Source organism: Rattus norvegicus, chromosome 11 (assembly GCF_036323735.1).
Source record: "Rattus norvegicus strain BN/NHsdMcwi chromosome 11, GRCr8, whole genome shotgun sequence".
NCBI lineage: Eukaryota > Metazoa > Chordata > Mammalia > Rodentia > Muridae > Rattus > Rattus norvegicus.
Window position 1 is genome coordinate 52943197 of NC_086029.1, and position 12882 is coordinate 52956078.

General features: G+C 38.2%; 1 non-coding gene across 1 annotated transcript; it reads left to right on the forward strand.

Moving 5' to 3' along the window:
* Positions 1 to 10872: 10872 nt before the first annotated feature.
* On the forward strand, positions 10873 to 10979 carry LOC120095808 (U6 spliceosomal RNA). The gene has a single exon (XR_005491572.1). It is a non-coding gene; the product is annotated as a U6 spliceosomal RNA (small nuclear RNA).
* The last annotated feature ends 1903 nt before the right edge of the window (positions 10980 to 12882 follow it).

Below are 12882 nucleotides of genomic sequence, written 5' to 3' on the forward strand. Positions count from 1 at the left end.
GTCCTTGCTTTATATATAACATTGGAAGAGTTAATTCAAATTAGACAAAAAAATAAATATATACTTAACAGGAAATTATTGTAAAATTTCCATCAAGATTTCTAAAAAAAGAATATATATATACATACACACACACACACAGACACACACACACACACACACGTAAATTTACATTTTGCCCCTTATCAAAGAAATTTCTCTTTGCAATAGATAGAGATCATTATGGATAAGGACAGCTGTTCAAAGTGTAGAGAATGACTGATCCTGTGATACCTTGACACAATAGACACATCTACATTCCCATTCTGGAAACATATGGGAATAAGGTATAAAAAGACTTTAAGATTCAGAGGACCAGGATATCTGCCATGTGATTATGTCTTGTAGGGAGCCGTATTGGATTTGGGCCTGGCCACTTTGTGACTGTATGGCCACAAAGATGACTGCCATAAAGTCTGGAGATTGTTGGACAAAAGCCTCTCCCATGAATTTATGGCACAAGAAGATAACAATCAGAATGCTTTCAGCCTGAACAAGACCCTTCTGGGTCTCTTGCAGGGTTTGACCCCTGCTGAGCCCTGCTGATGCATGTGGAAGCCTTTTGTTCCTAACAAAGGAGTAGTCTGGCCTGGTACCACACACCTGGGTGGTGGTCAATTCTTCTCCTGCCTTTTGTCTTCTCCGTCTTTGTCTTTAAGATTTAGGCTGGTCTTCCTGGATATTTCCCTAGTTTATTCAGGTCAGGTAGTCAGTCTTTTGTTACTTGAGCCAGGGTTTCCCACTGTGCTTCCCAGATATTTTCTACCTGGTGTACTTGCGGTATATAGTTTGGTGAATAAAGTTACAGGAGGCCCTTCCTCTTCTGGCTTGACACGAATAACCTGTGTGTGTGTGTGTGTTTCTTTAATCCCACAGGCTTTCGCCCCATTCTTGGTACTGTGTCGGTGCAGGCGCCGACAATGTCTCCTGGAAATTACAAGGGAGTTTGACCCATCAGTGCCAACAAACTGTCCTTACCAAAACTACACCACTAGGCATACTGATATGGAAGGAGAAAATCTAACTCACAGCACCCGACCCCTGAAGAAAGAGTACAGAAAATTAAGGAATTCTGAAAGTGGGAGAAATATTTTACCTAGGAACGAATACCCTAATTGGTTACTCAGTACCAAGTTGTCGTACTGAAATTATATCCATACAAATAAGATGAAACAGACAAAACTTGCTGTTTAATAAGCTGTATTTTTATATTTATGCACACACACACACAGAGACACACACAGTGTGTCTCTGTGTGTGTGTGTGTATATATATGTGTGTGTGTGTCTGACAATGGCATGCGTTTGAGAGGAAACAATGTGGATGTGCATACAAGAGGTTTGAAGAATGAAAGGAAATATATGAATGATGCAATCATACTATAATTTTAAAAATGAAGAAACTTTTAATGTGAGGAAGGAAAAATATTACCATTACCATTTATATTTAAAAGCCCCCTCCATTAAAATTCAGAGAAATAGGTTTTAAAAATGGACAGGTTACTTTTGCAATAAAGTGTTTGGAAATCAAATATAAAAACATATTTATTTAATTATTACCTGATGTGAATATTTTCAAAAGTCATGTTGATAATAAGGTAATGAACATTGTCTATAACCTCTAAAGTTCCATCTGTTAAAAGCTGGCAATATAGATAATATTTCAACTTTCTTATCAAATACTCTTTTCTATGATTAGAATTTGATTATATTTTGAAAGGAAAATTATACAGATTTAAGGTTTAAAAATATGAAGTTAAAAGAGTATGTTTCAAAATTCACAACCTCAGGACTAAACACTGTGAAAAGCAAGCCCAGGCAGCCCAGCCCTGCCGCTAGAACTAACAGACCATAAAAGGAAAGGAATGCAGAACAGACCAGGAGTACCGGATCTGACTCACAGGCCACCTGGCAGGAAGAGATAAGCCCCCAGCCCCCGACATCCAGGACGCCCCAAACCTGCCAATGTGTGTAGCTATACCTTATTACCTCATCATGTGAAATAGCCAATCATATGTGAACATGTCTATGTGCCTCATTTGAATCCACCAATCCCCGTAACTATGCATCTGCTTATGTACGCCCACTTCTGCTTCCCCAATCCCTATAAAAGCCCCATGCTGGAGCTGCTGGGCGCGCAAGTCCTCCGAAGAGACTGTGTGCCCGCAGGTACCTGTGTTTTCCAATAAAGCCTCTTGCTGATTGCATCCGACTCGGCTCCATCATTGGGCGCTTGGGACTCCTCCTGAGGGAAAGGTCCTCTCCGGGGGTCTTTCAATTTAATGTGAATTAAAATTTGTATATTTAGTCCATCAGTTACATGTTCATAATTGCAATTGTGTTGCATTTCATTCTACTTAATCTCTAGGAATTTTCCTTATAAATCCTTATAAATCCTTGTCTATTTTCTCTCTCTCCTTTATTTATTTATTTATTTATTTATTTATTTATTTATTTATTTATTTATTTGCCAGAGCTGAGGACTGAACCCGGGGCATTGTGTTCACATATTTTTCTCTTCTTAATTGCCAAAAAATTAGATTAGGCTTAGTTATCAGCTTCTCCTCATTATCTAAATACTAATGTTTTCCTTAAAATTTTAAATTACATACAAACACTTCTGTATATTCTATGTGAGTCTCATATACATATATTAGAGCACATAGATTTCTTTTTAAAGTTTATTATTGAAGAAATTGAATTTGTTTCACAAATAACTATTCTCCATAGGATGGAAATAATCATACTAAAACCAGTTATGATTGATGGGCTAAATATATAACAAAATAGAGAAAGCATTGGAATATGGCAAGTGCAGTATATTCACTTATACGTATCATACGTTTCAGTGCATTTCTACCTGTGAAATTTCGTTATAGTGCATACAAAGGAAGCTATTAAAATGTCAACTTCCCTTAAATTCAGCTGCTTGATAGATCCCAAGAGAGTCAACAGACACGCATGCAAAAAAAAGCAAAGCAAACACCCAATCAAAATTCATTGTTAGATGGCATCTTAATATTAATGAAAAACATGTAGGTCTCAGGATAAGCAGCTTTTCTTTGGATAAAGTGAGTAGTACTTGAATTTTTCAGTAGTTGTCACAAAGAGCACTTAAGAAGTATGGTTACACTGCTAAAAGGATATGTGATTTTTCACAAAAAGATTTTTACTAATACATTTAAATGATTATACTTAGTGTTTAAATAACAAAACGATTAAATTTCTCAGGCTGAATGTGGTTGATCAACACTTTACATTCAAAATAAATTATGAATTGGAAATAAAACTGTTTATAGATATAAGCTTAATTATATTTGAAGGGTCAGCTTTACCCTAAAACCCCATTTTCCTTTCAGACTCCATTTTATGATTAATTTGCCCTCTGAATGAGCTCAGCTACTGGAATAAAAAAACAAATTATTTGGGGTGCCATATTACCCTAGTAATCACAATTCCCCTGAGCCACTCACTCCTAGCAACATTCAATGAGTTCTTAAGGAGAAATTACCTAATGTCTAAAGTAGATTGATTAAGCTAGCAACCATTGTTCATACCAAACTGAAGGCATTACTAGTCAATTGCAGAGTGCCAAGCAAATCTCAGCAACATCCATGATACATAGGCAAGACTTATACCAACTTAGGACCTTTCACACCTTCCACTGTGCTGGAGGGGTTGGACTGTCGGAACTCAAGCTTAAATAAAGACTCTGTGCTTTTACACAGGAGTTGGACTCCAAGTGGTCTCAGATGGTCTGTGGGGACCACACAATCTTGGTGTATCATCTGAGGACTTGCCTGGGATCCCCCATGACCCTCACCCTGACCCCTGGATTCCGAGACAGATGGGTAATTGTGCTTTGGATGATGTTTGTCTGAATGTCCAGCTATTTTTTGTTTTAGTAAATCTATGTAACAGTAAACTAGTAATTTAGTACTGCCACATAGGACCCACATGGATGTGCTGGAACCCCAAGGCAAGAAAGGCAAGGAGACTTTCTTAATCCACTAATAGGGGAGTGGATCTCTTTTATTTCTTTGAAGAGAAGTAATAGTTTGTGCCTGCCCAACAGCCATTAGCCATCTTCCCACTTTTGTTTTTCATATTGTATTGACATTAGTGTGTCTGTGTTTCTTTCATTTGTTCTGTTGTGTTTCATTCTTATTTTTGAACTTAGGATAGACACAGATGACTTCCTTTATACTTTCTGGGGGAAGGATTTAAGGATGTTAGGATTGAGATTAAAAAATTAGGGCTAGAATTTAGGAAGAACAAACTAGCCACACTTTGCAAGTTGGAATGGCCACCTGAGGGAACCTAGGACACCCTCGTGAGAGAATCAAGAATGTTTTCTGTATATTTGGCCACTAGGATCAAATTCCCTATATCATCACATGGCAAGACTTCATGAACAACTCACCAGAATGGCTGTAGTGGCTACTCCCTCTGAGACACATCCTTGCAATAAAAGAAAATAAGACAGTGAAACATAAACCAACAGTCCCCACCCCTGTCTACTTTCTTTGTCAGGAGATCAGGGATACAGATTTTGTCTCTCTACTTCTTCTCTCTACCAAAACAGGAAGGTTACTGCAGATGCCTCACAGCTAGCACCAGAATGGGCTGAAGCTATGGAAGCATGTGCGCGTGTGTGTGTGTGGGGGGTTGGATGGAGGAGAACAGGAAGGGAAACTATGTTCTTAATTAGCTCTTTATGTACCAGGGGTCAGATTTCTAGGGAACAGGCACCAGACGCCTGACATCACAATGATCCTTCCCCTTAGGGACACATGACCCTCCAGATGACCAGGGGAAACAACTTATCTAATATTGGTCTTTCTCTTCTAGTGATTTATATAACTAATGATGCCCTGTCTTTCTACTGGAGGTAGACTCTACAAGTTGCCTCTCTGTACTGTTGGGCATTTCGTCTAAGTTCCCTCCCTTTGAGTCCTGAGACTCTTCCACCTCCCAAGTCACTGGTACATTCTAGAGGGTCCCTCCATCTCCCACCTCCTAAGATTGCATATTTCCATTCATTTTGCTGGCCCTCAGGGTTTCACTCCTGCCTCCCCATACCTGATCGTGTTCCCCTTTTCCCCTCCCCTCCCCTTTCTCACCCAGATCCATCCCTTCTTCTATCCTGCCTGATTCCCTTCTTCTCTATCCCAACTTGGATTGAAGCATCCTCACTAGTGCCTTTCTGCTTGTTAATCTTCTTGAGTTCTGTGGATTCTATCCCGGGTATTCTGTACTTTTTTGGCTAATATTCACTGTATAGTGAATACATACCATGCATGGTTTTTTTATCCTCAGACATGATGATATTTTTTAGATCCATCCATTTGTCTGCAAATCTCACTATGTCCTTCTTCTTAGTAACTGAATAACACTCCATTGTGTAAATGAACCATATTTTCTGTATCCATTCTTCCATTGTGGGACATTTGAGGTTGTTTCCAGCTTCTGATTATCACAGATAAGAACATTATGAAAATAGTCAAGCAGGTTCCCATGTGGCATAGTGTTGCCTACCATCTTAGATAGGAGCCTACATGAGGACTTGGGTGAGTACCAATCTAAACACTCCCAGACTACCCTACTATAATATGTAGATGATCTCTTGGTTCCTGTGGAGACCATAGAAGAATTCCAGAAAAATAAAAACAACCTTATTGGCAGCTCTAGATGATCTTAGGTATCAAGTACTAGACAAATGGACTCAGCTATGTCAACAAAAGGCAACATGCATGGACTACGTTCTGAAAGGAAGTGGGTGGGGAATACTGGATGTCAGAGGACTGAAAAAAATCTGAAAATCACAAATGCAACCTCCAGACTGAAGATCTGAAAGTTCCTTAGGCAGCAGAATTTTGCAAGTTATGGATTCCCAGCTTTGAAGAACTGTATAAGCCCCTCTATGAAGTCACCAAAGAAAAGGAGCCTTTCAAGTGGACTAAGGCTCAAGTAGACTCTTTCAATGAACTCAGTCATTATTGATAGCTCCTACTCTAGGGCTGCCTGATGTGACTAAGCCTTACCACCTCTATTTGGATGAGAGAAAGGCATAGCCTAAGGAGTCTTAGCTCAGTGGTTAGGCCCATGGAACAGGCCTGTGGCAACTTATAAAAGAAATTAGAACCAGTAGCTTTGATATGACTGTCATGCTTGTATTACAGCCATTGTCCTCTTAGTCAAAGACATAGACAAATTAACACTGGGATAAAGACTGTAAATCACCACTCCCCATGCCATTGAAAGTGTCCTTAAACAATTCCCAGACTGATGACTAAGCAATTTCCACATGGCTCGTCATCAAAGTTTACTGCTTAATCCCCTGCCTATACAATTTCAGCCAAATACTGCTTTAAATCTAGCCTCCTTGCTCCAGGACACAGATATCAAGGCACCTCTTCATGACTGTACTGAGATCTTGAACCAAGTATGCGGTCTTAGAAACAACTTGACCAAGGAAGGTCTGATCAACCTATACCAGATTCTAGTTGCTGAGATCACATCTACAATGACAGTAGCAGCTGAGTGAGTGGTGGACAGAGGTACGCAGGGGCCATGGCAGTGTCTGACTATGGGCCTCAGCCCTGATCTAAAACACTTTGACCCAATAAGCAGAATTGATTGCTCTTAGAAAGGCCCTTACTTTGACTGAAGATAAGAGGGTTAATATTTATACTGATAGCAGATGTGTCTTTGCCACTGCACATGTTCCTGAGGTCATCTATCAAGAGAGGGGTCTGCTTAAGGCTGAGGGAAAGACTACCAAAAACACCCAAGAAATTTTAGACTTATTGCTAGCACTCTGGTTTCCCAAAAGTTTGTAATTATTCATTGCCTTGGTCACCAAAATGCAGCTACCACGGAGGTTAGAGGCAATCAGAATGTGGATGCAGTAGCAAAAGCCACTGCTCTTAACCTTCCACCAATCCTTAGACTACCAGATCATGGGGCACATACTGTACCAGAAAAAAATATTGTAAAAAGGATATTGTTTACATAAACAGTAAACTGCCTATGTCTCTTAAGTCTGGAGACTGATGGCCTACTGGAAATGGTAAACTGATCCTGCCTGAGGACCTGGCTAAGGAACTGCTCCAACATATTCACCAGACTATCCACCCGGGTATGAGGAAAATGGAGGATCTTACTCAACATTCAGACTTGAAGATTATTCACCTAAAATCTTTAGTGGAGCAAATTGCCTTCAGATACCTCACCTACAAACTCACCAATGTGAACCAGCAGCACAAAGGAAGAGGCTCCTGACAGAGAGGCACCAGATCAGGTACCCATTGGGAAATAGACTTTACTGAGGTAAAACTAGGCAAATCTGGATATGGAGACTGTAGTGTCTGTAGCCACTCTTTCAGAATAGACTGAGACATTCCCCACCAAACATGAGAATGCACAAACAGTGGTCAAAAAGATAATACAAGATAACATCCACAGGTCTTGGATGTGACCCTTTGCTGGGACATCCATATTGCTGGATTAAAATTCCCCTACAATATATCCTTTCACTACTTTGTTGTACTGTGTTTCTCCTCTCTTCTCAAGTTGTCCAGGTGCCAGTGGTATACCAGCTTTGGAAAGAAAGGGTGGAATGTTTCTGGAACATATGGTTGGGAGTCTACAGTGTGTTTCTTCTCTAAGGGTATCAGTCACCGTTACCCACCAGGTCAGATGGGGGTGAAGCAGAGTCTGAGGTAAACAGGATTCTAGTCAAGTTGCGAATGCGTTTGGGAAGGGAAAGACCTGTTTTTGAGAATCTTAGTGTTAATGCTCCTTTAACCGAAGGCCTTCTCAACTATTTTTAATGAAGTAGCTTTTCGAGACTATCTTTATTTTTATTTGTTTATTGGGGTTGGCATTGAATACATATGTTTTATTCTGGATAAACCAAGCATTATATAGTTTTTAAGGTAAGGGCATGAGAATATCCAGGGCTGAATACCCATTGGCTGAAGACTAAGGCTACTGAAATGCCTCATTAGCATGCAGAGGCATTCCAGGTTCTGGGATTATAACTCACTGTCTGTGAGAATCTGATGGGAGATCCTCTGGGCACATGCCCTGGGGCAGGCACTGAAACAGAGAAGGAGCAAGTTCTATTCCTACTGGTTTCCATTTCTGAGATTTCCAGGGTTTGAACTTGCTCTGTCTATCCAGTTCCTAGGTGCCATGGCCCATGTGCCCAACAACACTGTAAAGAATTTTACTTCCAGAAATAAATAAATATCTTCTTTCATACAAATAGACACATACTTTCTCTGAACTATCCATCTCTATTTTTTAAAATACTTAACCTTAAAAAGAAATAATTCTTCTGACAAGGTTTACAGACAACATCATAGTTCTATTCACAAATAAGATATTCTGGTAGAGGATTGAACTTAGAGAAACTAAAATATTCTCACTTACTGGACCAAACAGTATGTTTGAAAGAGATTTAGCCCTTCCTATGGTTTTTTGATGTTCAGCACCCTTATCATCTTCTGAATCAAGGTTTATTTCAGCTCTGATACATTAGTATCTGATATGAATTCTAACTAAATGACTGCATTACTATTCTAACTATGCAAATGAAGATGAACCATACCATTACTTGTGTTATGCTTGTTCTTGGGTGAATCAGAACATATGTGAGTAGGAATATATTTCATATAATTAAATAAGCTCATACAAGTTTTAATACCAACAAGTCTTTGAATCTTCCTCATGAGAGAGTCAATCTGGAAACCCAGAAAAGCATTAGTTGTAGTTCAAAGAGTAATGGACACACTAAAGTTAACCTAATGCTCCAAATCAAATTTGAAAGAAAGAAAACTTGTTGCACAAGTTTGAAGGTTATTAGGATTATTTTCTAGAATGGAGAATTCTGAAGTTTTGTTTTCATGTTTTCTGGAGAATGGAAGAAACTCATACACATTAGAAAAAACAGCACATTTTATTTAAACATGAGTCAGCAAGATAGAATCAATAGGTTGTACACTGTAGAATTCCTGGACGCACATACATAGCTCAACAATAAAATGAGTTAATAGCTTGTAAAATTGTCATTTACATATTGGAAAATAGCAACATTAATGTAACTCAAATATTCAAAAATATTTGAACAAGAGAGAACTATGATGCATTTCTATTCACTGGGCAGTTTACTTTGTACTTTTGGTACTCTACTGATAAAATTCCAAAGCATGAAAACTCTGGAGTTGGATGTTCTGATTATGACAATAAATTTAAGTAGAAACAGTCTGAGAAGAAACACACTATAAACACATACACACATGGAGAGACAGACAGAGAGAGAGAGAGAGAGAGAGAGAGAGAAAGAGAGAGAGAGAGAGAGAGAGACCACACTACACACTACACAGCTATGTGCAGAGTCTGTGTCTTCCCTTCTGCTTCCTGAGAAATCAAGATACTCAATCAGTTAGGTACTTATTTACTGGCATATAAAGTGTCATTTCTTGCAAATGTAACTTTTATTCACCATATGTGATTGTCATCTTGTAGGCTTACTGCTGAGTAAGCTCACCTTTTCTAGTTCTTTCTAAACATTGGATGGTTGGTACAACTCAGCTGTTCTGGTTCAAACTTTTCAAGTTGACTGATTCAAACTGGCTTGTCTCAGTTTATCACTCAGTTGCTCTACATGGACTCAAACTAACTCTGGCAATCTTTTCTAATCTTCTGGGTCCTTCTTATTCTCTGACTCATTCTGTCTCTTCACCTGCAGCCTATGTCTATACAAACTGTCACAGTAAAACCCTCCCCCTTCCCCCATATATGTCTGTGTTGCTTTCCCTCCTGTCTGTTCATATGAGAGTTGGGCATATTCTATCTCTGACACATTCTATCACATAGTTCTTTTATTTACCAAGTTGTCTGCCCTGCAATTAGATGTCACTTTTAAACATGGATGTTTCCTTCTATAAACTAAATTTATTTTCATTGTTTTGGATTAAATGTGTATACTAAAGGTATGTATTCCAGCCAGAGGAATTAAAGGTGTGTGGCATGTCTGAATTCTAATCAAATCCTACAGACCTAGAAGGTCTTTTAATGTGATCCCTTGACAGAGACTCCGTGTTGATAGATTAAAATTCCTTTTCAGTTCATTACTAACTAGTTCACAGATGAACACACATTCCTCTACTGAAGCAATTCTATGGATAAAGAAATTCATCATATGAAGTTTCTGTGTATGTCTCAATGCATTCAGGCTGATATTCAAAAGTAGCTATCAGAACTCCACCTTCTATCATCTTTATTTGCACACACAAAGAAATATCATCCACAAATGATCTAAATCAAATTCACATTTTCTATCCAAACCCCAGAAGGAAAATATTATATGTATAAAACATAAATGAATAGATAAATAAATGGAGAAATGATCAGAAATTAAGCAAATATAAGAAATTTTAAAAAGGGCTGACTACCTAAGAGAATAAGTATGAAATGATAACACATCACATAGCTAAATGAAAATGTGTGGTTAAAAGAACAGTGCTGAAATCCGAAATTATTTCTGGAAAAGAAAACATCCAGCCCAATGATGAAGTGTCAAAGAGGCATACAGATTCCAATGTCTATTTTAACATATATATGCAAAACAAGTAACTATCATTTATTAAATATTAAAACAGGTACAACAACACATAAAGATAAATTTATTCAGAAATTCATTGTATTATTTTTTTTCTTAGTCGTAATGTGCCTTCACTATTTCTGAAGCCTAGAGTTTCATGCTTAAAATCACACACACAAAATTTAATGATATAAAATTAGCATTATAAAAATATGAACTTGCGTGCTCGCTTCGGCAGCACATATACTAAAGTTGGAACGATACAGAGAAGATTAGCATGGCCCCTGCGCAAGGATGACACGCTAATTCGTGAAGCGTTCCATATTTTTAAACAGTGATGTCGACAGACTAAGAGAAGTCATGAGCCAAATGGACTTAACGGATATTTATAGAACATTCTATCCTAAAGCAAAAGGATATACCTTCTTCTCAGCTCCTCATGGTACTTTCTCCAAAATTGACCATATAATTGGTCAAAAAACGGGCCTCAACAGGTACAGAAAGATAGAAATAATCCCATGCGTACTATCGGACCACCACGGCCTAAAACTGGTCTTCAATAACAATAAGGGAAGAATGCCCACTTATACGTGGAAATTGAACAATGCTCTACTCAATGATAACCTGGTCAAGGAAGAAATAAAGAAAGAAATTAAAAACTTTTTAGAATTTAATGAAAATGAAGATACAACATACCCAAACTTATGGGACACAATGAAAGCTGTGCTAAGAGGAAAACTCATAGCGCTGAGTGCCTGCAGAAAGAAACAGGAAAGAGCATATGTCAGCAGCTTGACAGCACACCTAAAAGCTCTAGAACAAAAAGAAGCAAATACACCCAGGAGGAGTAGAAGGCAGGAAATAATCAAACTCAGAGCTGAAATCAACCAAGTAGAAACAAAAAGGACCATAGAAAGAATCAACAGAACCAAAAGTTGGTTCTTTGAGAAAATCAACAAGATAGATAAACCCTTAGCCAGACTAACGAGAGGACACAGAGAGTGCGTCCAAATTAACAAAATCAGAAATGAAAAGGGAGACATAACTACAATTCAAGGAAATTCAAAAAATCATCAGATCTTACTATAAAAACCTATATTCAACAAAACCTGAAAATCTTCAGGAAATGGACAATTTCCTAGACAGATACCAGGTATCAAAGTTAAATCAGGAACAGATAAACCAGTTAAACAACCCCATAACTCCTAAGGAAATAGAAGCAGTCATTAAAGGTCTCCCAACCAAAAAGAGCCCAGGTCCAGACGGGTTTAGTGCAGAATTCTATCAAACCTTCATAGAAGACCTCATACCAATATTATCCAAACTATTCCACAAAATTGAAACAGATGGAGCACTACCGAATTCCTTCTACGAAGCCACAATTACTCTTATACCTAAACCACACAAAGACACAACAAAGAAAGAGAACTTCAGACCAATTTCCCTTATGAATATCGACGCAAAAATACTCAATAAAATTCTGGCAAACCGAATTCAAGAGCACATCAAAACAATCATCCACCATGATCAAGTAGGCTTCATCCCAGGCATGCAGGGATGGTTTAATATACGGAAAACCATCAACGTGATCCATTATATAAACACACTGAAAGAACAGAACCACATGATTATTTCATTAGATGCTGAGAAAGCATTTGACAAAATTCAACACCCCTTCATGATAAAAGTCCTGGAAAGAATAGGAATTCAAGGCCCATACCTGAACATAGTAAAAGCCATATACAGCAAACCAGTTGCTAACATTAAACTAAATGGAGAGAAACTTGAAGCAATCCCACTAAAATCAGAGAGTAGACAAGGCTGCCCACTCTCTCCCTACTTATTCAATATAGTTCTTGAAGTTCTAGCCAGAGCAATCAGACAACAAAAGGAGATCAAGGAGATACAGATCGGAAAAGAAGAGGTCAAAATATCACTATTTGCAGATGACATGATAGTATATTTAAGTGATCCCAAAAGTTCCACCAGTGAACTACTAAAGCTGATAAACAACTTCAGCAACGTGGCTGGGTATAAAATTAACTCAAATAAATCAGTTGCCTTACTCTATACAAAAGAGAAACAAGCCGAGAGAGAAATTAGGGAAACGACACCCTTCATAATAGACCCAAATAATATAAAGTACCTCGGTGTGACTTTAACCAAGCAAGTAAAAGATCTGTACAATAAGAACTTCAAGACACTGAGGAAAGAAATTGAAGAATACCTCAG